We start from the raw sequence: 15,631 nt of genomic DNA, 5'->3' as shown, positions 1-15,631 counted from the left end.
CGCCTCTTCCTTCCCTTTGCCTGTTACGCTTTTCAGTAGATTGATTTAGTACCGCTGGTTGATTCCCCAAACCTCATTCTTTCAAGCAGGCCCCTCTTCCCCAGCCTCTAAACCATAGTTCTTGATGAATTTACCAGCTTGCATGATCACTGAGTAAAATAAGCTAATCTGCATAGGATTAACGCACCTCATCTGATCTAGCCAAGCTGACCACCTCCCAGTTTACCGGGAGCCTGGTGGAGACAGCAGCCTCCTGAGCCCTGTAGCCAGGACTCCCCAGCCTGTTTCCCTTCCCAAGCTAGCCACTCAACATGAATCATACTGTAACCTCCTCAAAGAGCTGACCCTGCTGCCCAGAACAATCCCATGCTCTTGCTCCAAACAACTCTTTGGCTCTTTTTCTGTGTCTACCTTCCCTAGGGGGTAGGGGGTGGGGGGAGGGAACACTGACACTTGTTGAGAAACTTCTATGTATTAAGCTAATAGAAATTATTACTGTTCCCATTGTGCAGATGGGGAAACTGAGGTTCAGCTGGGAAGCAGCTTGTCCATGGTGACTCCAAAGCCCCTGCTCTTTCCCATGGAGCACTCACTCAGTCGTCTGGGGCTTAACCACAGTCCCTCTCACATCCCCCTTCCTCGGAAGGAAAACAAGCTGGTGACCCCTCCTGCAGGCTCACCCCCGGGACCTGGGACCTCACTGGCTAACGCAGTCTCTAGACCCCAGAAGTTCATGCTCACCTCAGCGAGCAAACCTCATCCTGCAATATTGCAGCCCCGCGTGGGACATGGGACACGAGCTTAGTGATGGCAATCCTCCTGCCTCCTCCTCCCACCTGAGCCCCAGCTCTCCAGGGCTCCAGGAAGTGTGGGTGGCAACTGAGGGCTAAGGGGAGACAACATTCCCGGAGCACCTGAAGAAGTAATTTCAAGGGGGCAGAGCGAAGCGAGAAGTCACTTTTTCCCACAAAGGGAGATTCTGGGATTATGTGAGCAAAGGGGAAAATGTTGAGGTTCTTTCCCACCCTTGGAGATCAGGGAGGGCTCTGGTGTGGGGGGTGGGGAGTTGGCTCCCATACCCGGCTCTGGAATTCCCCAGGGAACAGGGTAGTGTTCGTTTATGTTTTTATTGTCCTGTCCCTCTCCCCTTGCCTACCCTGATTCTCTTCTCTGGGTTTCAGAAAGAAACCAGGAAGTATGAGGCCTTCACTATAGTGAGTCCACCTTTGAAAGAGCAGGTTGAAATCACGAGGCAGGGGCAGGTGTGATGAGCTCCAACTGGGCCCTGCCCTCCTGTTTCCACCACTTCTCGCCAGCCCTCCTGGGCAGTGGGGGGTGGTCTCAGCATGGACACAAGGAGGCAGGTTTGGGAGCTCCTGGGTCTGCTGCCTGCCCAGCCTCCTACCCCTGGGAAGTTTGATCAAGGGATCAAGCACAGACATTTCCTTTGGTCACCCAGACTGGCTTGGTAGCTCCGTGGTGACGGAGGCAGGTGTTTGGGACTTCCAGGGCGAGCCCAGCGTGAAGTGGCTCACCTGTTGGGTTTCCCTGTAGAGGTCACCTATTGTAATGACTCATACATTGACCCTTCCCAAACTCTCTGCAGAGGTTATACTGGGTTGGGTTAGTGTCCCTGCAAATTCATGTCACCAAGAACCTCATTGTGACCTTATCTGGAGATAGACTCTTTTTTTTTTTTTTTTTGGATTTTATTTATTTATTTTTGTGAGAGAGAGAGCAAGAGAGTGCACACAAGTGCAGGGGAGGGGCAGAGGAAGAAGCAGATTCCCGCGCCCCCACCCCCCCGCCATTGAGCAGGGAACCCAACATGGGGCTCAATCCCAGGATCATGACCTGAGCCGAAGGCAGACACTCAACCGACTGAGCCCCCCACGCGCCCCTGGAGATAGTCTTTGCAGATATAATCAGTTACGTTAAACGGCGGTCATACTGGCTTAGCGTGGGCACTACTCCAATGACTCGTGTCCTTATAAGAACAAACAGACACAGACACAAAGGGAAGAAGATGGCCATGTGAGGAGGGAAGCTCCAAGCCAAGGAACACCAGGGCTGCCAGCAGCCACCAGTTAGAAGAGGCAAGGAAGGATTCTTCCCTAGAGCCTTTGGAGGGAACATGTTCCTATCAGCGCCCTGATTTAGGACTCTGGCTCCCCGAACTGCGAGGGAATAAACTTCTGTTGTTTTCAGCCACCTAGTTTGCGGTGCCTTGTTACAGCAGTCCTAGGAACCTAATACTGAGATCCTCTCGGATTGCCCCTGGTGAGCTTCCTCCATTGCCCAACGTACCCCCGTAGCTCAGGGCCACAGACCCAGAGGGCTTGTCACTAAATGCCCGTCCGCCCACATCTAGATCCCTCTAGACTGATTCTGTGAGAGGAGGGGCTGTGGCTTGCTCATCGCAGCATCCCATGAGCCAGGCACAATGCCTGGCACATAGGCTCACAGAATAACTCGGCTGTTTGAATGCCAGGCTAATGCTCCATCCGAGTTCTGTTGGCTGTATCGTACACTGGGGAGTGGGGTTGCAGGGGCTCTGTTCCCCTTCGCTTCCCTTGGCCTTCCGTGCCAGCTGGTTCCTTTCCCCGGGGGAGCATGGGCCTCCTTCAGCTAGATTTTGTTTCAGGACCATTTCCATCTTCTGCTCTAACCCCTTGGCTAAGTACCCCCCCCCCCATTTCTCTTTCCAATGCATTCTGAATCACTTTCTCTAGAATATTCTCCTGGGCTATGTATCAAGCCTCAGGTATTCAAATGAGAAGCCTGAAGGTTGGTCATGGATCATTGTTGGGAACCCACCCAGGAAGGCATCCTTAAGGGACTTCACCTGATTCTTAACCCATCTGTAGTCCTTAATCCACCTGTTATTTTTAGCTTACCTGAGTAATTATCTCATTCTGTTGGTTTCACCTCTACCATTAGACTGTTAGCATTAGAGACTTCATGGATCCGAAGTGTCCAAGAATACAGCCCACATCCTGTAGACATAGCTAATTCATGTTCTTTGATTTCGTACTCTAGAAGGAAGGTCAGAGCAGTCTACGAAAACACACAAGGCCTGATTCTAGCCTAAGGAAAAGAGCCGAAATATGCAAGGAGCTTTAGGCGCAAGACTCTCAACTCTTCATCACATGTAAGGACCACTGTAAATAACCCGTGTCCAACATAATTAAATAAGATATGGTAGCAGTCCACTCAATGAAAGTTTATGAAAAGCATATGAGTGAATTGTTCATAGTGACAGGAAGAAATGCTTGGGTTTAAAGTTACATGGTAAAGTAAGAACCCGAATTTTATCTATGATGAGATAGATTCATGGGGAAGAGGCTAGAGAACTATCAATGTACTAAGAGAGGCTTTTCTTGGTGGTGAATCATTAGTGATGGGTTTTATTCTCTCTACTTTTAAATATTTTCCATATTTGCTATATTGGGCATGTATTACTTTTACAATGGGGGAAAAACATTACTAAGCTTTATTTTAATATTTTAGGTCTGGCCTGGGCTCTCTGTCAGAACGCTGAGCAGGGGTTGTGCGTTGCCTGTCCAGTCTGAGAGGACAGTCCGCCATTATTCATTCCCCATAATGACAACACGTACTGAGTGCTGCCTGTGAACATGGGTTTACACTAGGGGCAGGGATTCTGGTTGGGGTGCCAGGAATGTGCGAGAACAACCGGATAAACATGGAAGGCCGGACAGCAAAGCAGAATGAGCACCGGAGACATGGGGCCAAGGCCCATATATGCCACTCGGGGGCTCTGTGAACTCAGACACTCCCTTCTCTCTGGGCCTGCACCTCTTCCCTGATAGAACAGGGAGTGTGACTACACAATCACCAAAGTCTCTTCCAGTTCCAAACTTATGTTGAGTTCTCTTTCTCTTTCAGAATTTAGAAAGGGAAACCTAACTGTAGGACATAGCGAGCAAATCTGAGCCCCTGGGGGCTGAGTTTTTGATTTAGCACTGTGGCTAATTTCCTGGCCTTAGTTTTCTTCTCTTTAAATTTGAGTGAATGGGTAAAGACAGATTTCTGGGCCTGGAGTCACTGCTTCCCCTCTGCCTGCACGCTCAGCATGGCTCCTCCTTCACAGGGACCCCAGGCAGGAAGGTGCTGCTTGGGTAAGCATTATGCCCCCCTCTGCCTCAGAAGTAAAATGAGAAGGGAAATGAGCTAATCGGCGTGAAAATGCTTGGCACTTTTAAAGACATGGGCTGAGAAACCCCATCTTGGGAGAATGACGGGGGTCTTTATGTGGCCCAAACGCCAGGTCCCCCGCTTTCATGGGGGTCTGGGAGCCAAGGCCTCGGGAGCAGAGCTTCCCTGCCATCACCTCGGTGACCTCCCCAGCAGTGACTGGACACCTGTTCGAGGAGCCCCGCAGGTGGGGTGGAAATAGTAGGACCTGGGACCACTGCCTTGCTCAGAAGAGCATGAGGTTGGCTTGAAAGCTGAGGCGCACCACGAAGGAGCTAGCAGCTGGAGCCTGTCAACTCACCTCGCCCCGTGCAGTGTGGACGGCTGCCCTTCCTGAAAGGCACGTTTCCATGTCTGCCTGGGGGACTTAACAAACGGTTCGGCATAGAGTAAGCCCTGAGCACTAGGCTAGAGCTACAGCTCCGGAACTTACTGTGTGGTCTGGGCCGGGTGCGATCACGGGAGCTGATCAGCGTTCTCCAGTTTCGTCTGATCACCCAACCTGGACCATGACTCAGTGATGACGGGAGGACATGTTCCTCTTCCTGAACCTGAGTTCTCTCCCAAGTGAGATAGGGGATGATATGCACCTCACAGGGTTATGGGGTCATACACAGGGCTTGGCACTCTAGTTACAAGTCTTTTTGTTCAGGACTTCATAATCAGATTTAACAAATGTCTGACTTCCTCCCGCATCTCATTCTAGGGGCCGTAAGGGGGTCATAACACTCTAGTGTTATGGGCTTGGCACTCTAGTTACAAGTCTTTTTGTTCAGGACTTCATAATCAGATTTAACAAATGTCTGACTTCCTCCCGCATCTCATTCTAGGGGCCGTAAGTCTGATCAGAAGGAACTTCATTCACAGCATGAAGGTCTATCAAGGCATATATTATAGGGATGCAAGCAATTTTAGCATCACCCACCCCCCAAAAAAACCCCCTAGGATCTCCCACTCTGATTAGCTTAGAAGAGAATTCTCCCTTTAGGATCTTGACTTTGCCGCCTAGAACCCAGGCTGAGTCTGTTCAAGCCAAGTCTGTATCTTTCTTCCATGTGAAAAGGCAATAATGTTATCCTTGCTCCAATTTACTTACACCCCAAGTCCCGATGGAGCTCTCTAAGTGCCCCCACAAAATATCAGCTTAAAGTTGCTTTTAGCAGGGCGCCTGGGTGGGTCATTTGGTGAAGCGTCTGCCTTAAGCTCAGGTCATGATCCCAGGGTTCTGGATTTGAGCCCCACATTGGGCTCCTTGCTCAGCGGGGAGTCTGCTTCTCCCACTGCCTCTCCCCCTGCTTGTGCTCTCTCTCTCTCAAATAAAGAAATAAAATCTTTAAAAATAAATAAATAAATAAAGTTAGTTTCAGGTTCCTGCCAGTGGGTCTGCAGCCTAGGACGTCTCCACCAGACAGGACGGAGAGAATCCACTCATTGCCTCCCCTCTTACTCACCCCTCTGTGTCCCCATCAGATGACTTGGGAGGGGGGAAGGAAAGACAGACAAAGAGAGAGGCATTTGTCGCAGAGGCAGAAGCATCCCAGTTCCTCAGAAAGGGCAAGTTGAGAAGGAGCCAGGCAGAAAGGGAAGCCAGGAGGGGTACTGGAGGTCGCCAGGGAACAGATGAGTGAGATGTGCATACGCCAGTGTCTAAAACCCTATAGGGACATAGTGAAGACCCTGGCATGCAGATGGGCCTGGAAGTTCTTTTCCAAACTCCTCCTTGTCCCCGGGCTACACTCGTTTGTCTCTACCTTCAGGGATGATGTTAGGATGGAATGAAGAGCCAAGTGCCTTTTCCAGGTGTCTTAACATTTCTAAAGCACTTCAACAGGTATAAGCTCACAACCTTTGAGTCAGGTGTTATTTGACAAAGATTCTTGGCTTGATTAGATCTTAAGCTCCTGAAACTTCTTCGAGGCCCATCTATGCACTTCCTTGTAAAGTCCAGTTCGAGCAAGAACCCTGCTAATTCAGGTCAGCAACAGTGCTCCATCCTCAATATCTGATCACCTAAATGTCTGATCTGGTTCTTCACCCCCACCTCCCTCGGGTGACGTCTGCTCACCTGGCCTATCTTTAGCAAGAGCCCAGTTAGGTTGGTTTAGCCAGAATCCCACTTACCCCTGATGTGTTCTCTTTATAGTTTTCCATCCACGAACCCCCTTTGCGCCCCGCTCCTTGGCTCTAAGTTTCCACTTATCCATATGCTGTATTTGGAGTTGAGCCTGGTTTTATCCTAAAGTCCTTTCCCCTGCTTCAACAGTCCTGAAGAAAATCTGCTTTTGATGCTTTAACTACTGTCCAGCTCTGTTTTTTCTTTGTCATATTATCTCTATTTCATAGATGAGGAAAACAAGGTTTAAGAGGCTGGGACTTACCTTGGGTGGCAGAGCTGGATTCAGGCCCAGGTGTCCGAATGCCCAGTGGAATCCCAGCCACCACGGTGGCCTCTGAAGAACCCTCTGTGCCTCTGGTCTTTCTTGTGTTGGAAAGTGGGAGGTTATCTGTGAGGTCAGGTCAACAATATGTTCAACTCTTCCTTTGGTCTAACCTGTAATGCTTTTTTCTACTCTGTAGATGGACAGTGTAGTCCAGAGTGTCACCAAACAAAACACACAGCAAGTTAATGGGAAAACTTGTGAGCAAGACCTGACACGGAAAAATGATTAAGAAGGCCAAGTTGGGCCTTGATGTCTATGTAAATTCTCTTCAGTGATCTCCTCCTCCTATTCTGTCTAGGTACTCTATGCCTGAAATCCTCCTTTACCTTCATGAGTTTCCTGCTCCCAGGAGAGAATGGGATCAACTCATCCATACAGAGGTAGAAGGATTGATGGGGACACCATGCTACTTTTCTGCAGTATCCGTATTATAACTGGAAAGTCTGGCCTTTGTGCTTTGGCTGTAATTGGACTTTTAGCTTCAGCAAGCAAGAAGCCAACAGGGTGGTGGGGCCTTCATGGTCCTCCGAGATGGCATCACGGTGTCAGCCATTTACTCCTCTTTGGATATGGCTCGCTCCACCTGGTAATGTAGAAATGCTAATTCCTCTTCCTGGGCTGTACGGTGTCTGAGAGCCTGAGTTCCCTGCTTTGGGACCAATCACTCCACAGATCCCCATACTCAGGGAAGAAAGTCTTGAGGAACCAGAAGCCCAGGTTCATGCTGTGGCAAGGGGTGGGGAAGATCTCCACTGTTGTCCTTTGTGGAGCTACACCAACTATGTTCCCTTCAGAAATGGGCTCGGCACACTGTCTGGAGTTCCTGCCCCTTCTTGGTTGTGGGCAAGTCCCAATAAGTAAAAATGGGGTGACCTGAGCCCTAAGATCTCCAGGAGAATCCTGCAGTTCTTGTGGGGGCACTATGACTTCTCCCCAGGTTTTACCCTCAACCCCACTACCCATCCCAGATCCCTGAAGCCACTTTACCAGGTTGCCTTGGGCTCTCTGGACCTTGGCTCTGTGCTCCTTCTTGTAGAAAGAAGAGACCCACCATTTGGTGAGAATCTACCACGTGCCTGGTGCTGAGCAGATATTCTGAGCCTGACACCCCTTTCCAAAACTTTCATACAGGGCCTTTCTCCTTTCTTTCTTTCTTTCTTTCTTTCTTTCTTTCTTTCTTTCTTTCTTTCTTTCTTTCTTTCTTTCTTTCTTTCTTTCTTTCTTTCTTTCTTTCTTCCTTCCTTCCTTCTTTCTTCTTCTTCTTTTTTTTTATATTTTATGTATTTATTTGAGAGAGAGAGAGCGCATGCATGGGGGAGCAGAGAGGGAGGGAGAGAGAGAGGGAAAGAATCTCAAGCAGACTCTGTGCTGAGCAAGGGCTCGAAGTGAGGCTTGATGTGGGGCTCGATCTCATGACCCTGAGATCATGACCCTGAAATCATGACCTGAGCTGAAACCAAGAGTTGGAAGCTTAACCATAGAGCTACCCAGGACCCCTGCATACAGGGTATTCCTACCTCTCATCCCACATTGTTCCCCTCACTCCCCGTGTTTCTTAGGGTCTTCTCAAATCTCACTCTTCTCCAATTCGCATAGCCCCAGACTCACTCCCTCTTGGCCCCTTTGTTCTCCTTTCTCCCCTCCCCTTTCTTCTGAAACCACCAGCTGCCTCCCACTGTAGCAGTCTAAACCTCTGGCAGGACAGGGCAGTCTTTGGGGAGGGGGAGGGGAGGGCCCACTATTCCAGGCAGAAGGGTGGGCCACTCATTCCCAGTGTGCCCTGGTTTCTATCTCCCACATCCCCCTTCCATCCCTCCCCCTAACTGGCTCAGTCTGACCAGGCAGAGCAATAGGTGTATCAGTGTTTTCTTCTTTTCCTGGTGGGGGAAAGAGGTGGAGATTGAGGAAAGAAAAGACGGGGCAAGTATGATTGGCATGGGGCCCCGCCTTCTTTTGTCCTACTCCCTTGGTACTCTGGCCCCTCAGGGAAATACACCTGTTTCAGGCCAGCAGCCGGTGGGGACAAGTTCACCTCTATTCCTCACACCGCTGCTTCTGTGCTGAGGAGCTTCCCTGGGGGAGCCTGAGGGACTCTTTCTGGAGCCATGAGGAAGGCCTGGTGTAGAAGGGTCCCCTGGGTGTTCCTGAGCTGCTTATGCTCCTGCCTCCTTCGGCCAACAGTTCCGGGTAAGTGAGGCACCTGGAGCAGCCTTCTGGGGCAGGGAAAGGCTGACTTCAGGGAGTTGGGACTGTCATGGAGAGAGGCCGAGAGAGCTGAGGGGAGGGAGAAAGGGAAGGAGAATGAGCGAGGGAGAGAGAGGGAGGGAGGGAGAGGGAAGAGAGAGAACTGATGGTACAAAATGGGGGAGAGAGGTCGGAGAACACTAGAGAGAGAAAAGAGGAGAATGAGACAGTGCAAAGCAAAGAGGTGCATAGGGGGCATGATTTGGGGAAGGCCTGGTTTGGGGAAACCCATGGCGGGAAACAGGGGAGAAAGAGACAGGTAGGTGGAACTGCAGAAAGAGGGAGAGAGAGTTGAGGAGAGGGGCTGACAGAGAAAACAGAAAAGCTGGGTGACAGGACCTGAAGGAAAACTGACATAAAGATGCAGAGTCAGAGGAAAAGAGAGGTGAGAAGCAGATGAATCAAAGTGAGCGAGAGAGAGAGAGAGAGAGAGAGAACGGGGAAAAGGAGAAACTGAGGAGACACGAAGCCCTGACAGGGAGGAAGAGGAGACACAGGCTGGCTTAGAAACAGGCAGGGACCTGAGGGCAGCTGAGGTGCCAGGCTGTTGGCTTCTTGCCCCTGGCCTGGGGTTGAAAAGCCTCCTCTTGGGCTAATGCTCTCAGGGCAGGGCTCGTAAGCCTGCGGTTGGCCTCGGCCTCCTCCACACAAACCCACTTCCCTTCTATGACTGGAGCTGGTGTGGGAGTGGGAGCAAGGCCTGTTGGAGAAGTCTGCCCTGCATCCCACAGGCCTCCACTGTCCAAACTGCCCCTCTCTGGCTCCAAGACCGGGTATTATTCTCTATTTCTGGGTGTCTGCGTCTTCTGAGAGGCTCTGGGGGCCAGGAGAGGATGAAGGGTCCGAAGCCCAAACCAAAGAAATAATCACAGTTCTTTCCCCTGCTCGACGGGCCTGGGGAAGCTTTCAGCCAAGGGATCATTTCTTGGGAGTGGGTCAGAAGGAATATACTCTCTTATAGATAGTAAGAGACCCAGTACTGGTGAAGTGGAATGGTCTGCCTTCCTTGAAATGTGTACGGGCTTGGCTAAGAGCAAATGAAACAACTACCACCTCCCCAGCTTTCCAACCCTCCCACCACACACCCCCTTCACCCCCACAACCTACTCATCACATAGTAAGGACACGGAGGACAGAAGGACCTCTAAAGCCTGCAGTGGCTGGTGACTTAGGAGTAAAAGAGAGGGATGTGGAAAAAAGGAGTGTCTGTGGGAGTCATGACTGTAGGCAATGGGGAGGAGGTGGCTTGGATTTAGGGGCCCTGGGGCCCAGAGTTGGCTTTGCCACTAACTGATCTGGTCACTATGTCCAGGTCCTCTTGTCCTCTCTCTCTCCAGGCCTCGGTTCCCCTATATAAAAGGTGGGGTAACGAATTGCATGACCTCTGGATTCCCAAGTTCTGAAGTTTTGATATTCTGTGATATAAAGTCAACAGATAAAGTGTTCAGTACCAGCTCTGCACCTAGCCCTACCTTAGGCCCCTCTTGCTCGGGGGAGTCAGGGAGTGTGTGGAGAAGAGCCCAGAGGGTGGGGGTGGGCAGGAAAAGCCATGGGGAGCCACAGGGTTTGAGCAAGAGAAGGAGGAAAGGACCATGAAGGTGAAGGCCTGGAAGAAGTACAGGGGTGTCCTGGAGTGCTGGGGTCTGTGCATTGTTGAGGGGACAAGATGGAGGCGGGCCTGAAAAGGAGGTGGGTGTGGGGTGGGAAGTGGTGCCCCAACCATCTGACTGAGCATTCAGAGGACATGGGAGGGAAAGGACAGGTAGTTAGCCCCCAACATGTGCCTCAGGGAGCTTCTGGGCAAGCAGAAATGGGTCAGTCCCATTCCCTTGCATCGTTGAGGGTGACCGATGGGTGACCTGCCTGACAGAATCTAGGGCCTGTTTCCACACTTGCTGCCAGCACCCTCCCCCAGGGAGAGCCTCTGCGCCCGGCTGGAGGGAAAGCCCTGGGGTTTCCATGAAGGTGCTGTAGTAAGGGTTTCCTTAAGGAAAAGCCCTGGCTGTCAAAAGTCAAAGGGGAAAAGGAAGGTGGACAGAGGTGGGCTGGACAGGCAGCCAATGGAAGTAGGAGGTGATCAGTGGCTCCCGGCAAGAATGACTCAGAAAGAAGCCTGGCACCCCTGCTCCTATGCCCTACGGCAAGGAAACTGGGTCAGAATCAAACCCAGTCTCCAATCCTATCAACGTCCCAGTAATCGAGGGGCTGCCGCCCTGCCTGGGGCCACCATGGGGAGGTTACAGGCTGCCGCGAGTGCAGGCCAGAGGAGACCGTGTCACAGAAGGCCCCAGAGGGCTGGTCTCCTGCTCTCTCTCTCTCTCAGAGAACCTCCAGTTTGTCTGGGAGAGGCCTACCCAACTCGCCACCAAGGCCACAGGCCATCTGCTCCCACCCCCATGCCCTGCCTCTCGCTATGCCTGGGGACACGCAAAAGGAGAGAACCCCTGAACAAGAGGTCCTAACAAGAAAATAGATCAAATTTAGGCCGGTGGCTCAGCCAAAATGTACAGCAAAGAAAAGGAACTTCACGTCGGAAAACCTTGAGTGAATGTTGCCTCTTAGCCAGCCCTGGGGACATGAGAGGTGTCGCTCAAGCTTGGTGTCTCTATTGGCAGAATGAGTTAAATGTGAAGGGACTACTTCGCAGGGTTATGGTGAGGATAAAATGAGGTTGTCTCTGGTATAAAGTAGAAGAGCCATAAAATTTTGTTTGAGGGAAGAGACTGCTCCCTTTTAGAGCTCGGGAGATTGGGGGTGAGGAGGGTGAAGCTGGGAATGGAATGGACATCGCTGTCGGTGCAGGCTTTCCATTCATCCAGGCATTCTTGAGCCTCTGAAAGGCCACCTCATCCTTTCTGTGGTTCGCAAGGGCTCGCTTGGCTCATTTAGAATCGGGCAAAGTCCCGACTAGAGCTGAGCCCACAGCTTCTCGGGGCCTTGCCCAGAGATCTCCCCACCCTTGATTTCTGGGCTTGGCTCTGGAGGCCGAGGCTGTCCTGGCACTGTCTGACGTGCGAGCGATTTACGCCTTTGTGACCAGGGGAGGCCAAGAAGCAGTTGGCTCTTTATGTGCTCCAGCAAGTGGTTTTGCTGTCTATTCCCTGGTTTCGTGGCACCCCTAAATGCTTCGGACAGGCAACTACTGCAGCTCTCAGGGCCACTTCTTCAAAGGCCAAGACTGAAGACTGTATAGGTATCTCTCCTCCTACTTCCAAACTTTCTCCTAGAATGTTCGTCTTTCCTTCTACTAGGCTGAATTCATGGCAAGCAGACCCTTGTCATCATTGTATGCCTATTCCCCAGCACAGTGCTGAGGAGTGGAGTTGAAATGAACTCGGTTTGTTGGCACTTTGTAGAGGTCCAAGTACTCAGCGTCCTCCTTGAGACTCTGAAGAGGCCCCAGGAGCTGGGTGTCTGTGCTCATGCATGAGGCCTCTGCAATCGTGGCCCTGCTCAGACGGAGGGCACTGGCTTATGCTGTAGGCAGCTCAGTGTGCATTTTTAAGGCCTGCATCAATATCTATTCCCTACATAAATGCCCCCAACTAAAATAGCAACTTGAGTCCCAAAAGGCCTGTTGGAAATGGGCTTTGGGGACTTCAGGGTAGGAAAGAGCTTGGAGTTATTCATTCACTTGTTGAACTTCTACTCATGCCAACGACGCTAGACACAAAGATGAGTAAGTCATGCGTGGTTCCTGCCTGCAAAACTTTTTAAAGGTCACACAGCCAGTAAGTAGGGCCGCTGGGACTAGAATCCAAATTTCCTGACTCCTCATTTACTGGGTTTGCACTGCATAACAAAACCTGTTACAAACGAATCTCCAAACCAGCTCAGCCCATCAATGAGGACGAACTGAAGCACTTACAATGCCTGTTGAGATATTCATTCATTCATTCATTCGTTCGTTCATTTGTTCATTCATCTGTTCATACATTCGTTAATTAAACAACTATTTAAGGAGTGCCTGACATTGTTCTAGGGCAGAACTGTGTGTACACAGTGAGAGAGGGGACAGACAGGACCCAGCCTCCCGGAGCAAAGATCTAGTACACAGAAAGAAATAAAATAATTACAGAAAAACTCCCAACTACCAATGCGGTGTTATGTTGAACAAGTGTTCCGACGAGAGTGAAATAGGGAGACTTCAGTTAGATTAGCAAGTCCAGGAAGGCCTCTCTGACCAAATGCTGCCCTTTGAGCTGAGACTGAGAAGGTGGAGTAGTAAGCCAGGTGGAGGCAGGGGGGTGGGGGGGAAAGACGCACAAGCCAGGCAGGGGAAGACATGCAGAGGCAGGAAAGAGCTGACCGGGAAGGACTGGAAAGAGGTAGGCCTGGTCTAGATCATGCCGGACTTTGTGAGCCGTGAAATGGATTACAGATTTTAAGGAACTAGAAAGGGCAGACAGTGAGGGGTTTTAGGTAGCGGAGTGACATAGTCAAATTTGAACTTTGGAGTGATTACTCTGGATACAGTAGAGGAAAATGGATTGGAAGTGGACAAGGGTGAAATGGAGGACCGGTTAGTTGCTGGCTGCAGGAGTCTGGGCAGAAGGTGCTATGGCTTGCCTGATGGTAGCCTTGGCGATCTGGGAAGGGAATGGACAAGTGAAAACAGCAGCAGACCGCAAGGACTGCTGCCTTCACCAGGATCTCAGAACTTTGTAATGACCAAGATAACAGGCAGCACAAAGTGCCATTTATTGAGCTTAGCTATGGAGCTAAGCATCTCACATGTAATGGGTATTACTGGTGTCTACCATCATCCCACTTTTACAGATAAGGACCTTGAGCCTCAGAGAGTTCAAGTAACTTGTCCAAGCCACACAGTGAATTTTGGTCAGTTTGACTCTAGAACCCACGCTTTTAACCACTCTGTGGCCTTGTCAGATTCTGCTGTTAATTGTCCATGTTGGGCTCAGAAAGGACCTAGTTAGGGGGTCAGAAGCACAGTGTCTGTGAGGAATCACAGCTAAACCAACCAAGTGACCACTAAATCACAGTAGTTATTACAATCTTGCTTTCTCACTTCAGTTCCTTTTTCCCCAAGTCAAAGACCAGCTGACCTGTGTTCTGAGGTAACTGAGATATTGAAAAAGCCACTGGCATCATTACAGCTTCTTCAAGCATCTCCTTCCTTTTCCTCATTAGTAAATGGAGCCACCTCCTTTGAGCTGATCTCAAACATTTAGGTCAATCACACTGGAACAAAATTTAGAATCTGCCCTTCACAGTTGGCTCTGAGGCAAGAACTTTATCTTTCCTTTCCAACTATACCCGCTGAAGTCACACCACAAACAATGTCTATCGACTAGGCTTTCCTCACCTTGGATACCGTCACAGGTCATTTGACCTAACTTCTGCCAGCATGTGGGTAGCAGCAGCAAGGTTACACTGGTGAAAACCCCAGAAGTCAAGAAGTGTCAAAATCCAGCTTCGACCAGATGTTCACAAGCACAGCTCCGACTTCCTTTTCCCCACCCCTTCCTCTCCTCAGAAGTTCGATCTCCAGCCTCCATCATTTGGTTTTGGAGCTCATCACTCCCTGGCTCCCATCTGAGGCAGGCACATCCTCCTAGCCTAGAGTTGCCCTCAGGAGTTTGGCTACTTTCTGCTACAGTGGTGGTCATACATCTCAGGCTGCCGCCATTGTGTTGGCCTCCTCCTGGCCCCCGGACCACTGAGACAGTGACAGGAGAAACAGGTGCAGCCTTACACTCTCTCCGAACCTCAGCTGAAGGAACCAAAGACCAGGAGATGGAGACACATGAATTTATTTATTCAACAGATATCTATGAAGGGATCCCTGTATCCCAACCACCATTCTAGGTGCTGAAGATATCACAAGATCGGTAATCCTAAGGACATTCTGAGTTAGCGTCTTTCCTCATCTTGAATTCTAGGAACAATGGAGGAAAAATACTCAATGGATACAATACTGGTCACAGTTCCTGTTTCCTCTAAGATGAAAGTAGAAACACAAACCATAGCTACCACCTCCATTGTCACCTGTCACAGTCCCTTCAGCCATGGCCCCAACAGCCATTGTATCTATAATTTCACACCAACATAAGGTCCCTAAGGGGCAGTTCTGGGAACTCTCCAGCTCCCAAACCCTAACCACAGAGGGGCAGAAGCCTGAAATCACCCATAGCCCAGGAACTGTTCAGAAATTTCATTCTTTGGTCACCAAGAATTTCTGAGGGAATGACAGTCTTCAATCCTGAGAAGCACAGACCCAGCTATGTGTGAGCAACAGTTTCCATGACCCAGTTCTTCTTCTGTGAGAGGGGCTGAGGCAGCACACAAGCCCAGTTACCAGCATGAGGGTGAGAGCTGTGCTGATTCTGAGGCTGACACACACACAGATGGCCCTTGGCTCCCAAATACGGAGGTAAGACAGGCAGTCCTGACTTCCTGTGGCAACCTCTTGATAGCTTTCAGGGCACCTGCTGCCCATACATGAGTCCATTTTCTCTTCAAGACCATCCTCACAGTTGGGTGCTTCCTTAGCTCCCTACAGCCCCAGGCACAGCCTGGCAAAGAGCCCCACCAATCAGGAAATAGCAGCAGAAAAGTGAAACTTTGTGGGTGATATGGCTCATGGGTTCCTCACCTCCAATTCCAGGAATAACTCAAGACAAACAGACCAGGTACTAAGAATAAATCTCTACCCACAAGCACACACGTAAGACATAGGCTTTGTTTCTCTTCAAGGAGTGATTCACCAC

The sequence above is a fragment of the Ursus maritimus genome, unplaced genomic scaffold, assembly GCF_017311325.1.
Source record: "Ursus maritimus isolate PB19 unplaced genomic scaffold, ASM1731132v1 scaffold_4, whole genome shotgun sequence".
Taxonomy (NCBI): Eukaryota; Metazoa; Chordata; class Mammalia; order Carnivora; family Ursidae; genus Ursus; species Ursus maritimus.
The sequence above is the reverse complement of the archived record's forward strand: the minus strand, read 5'-3'. Positions refer to the sequence as shown.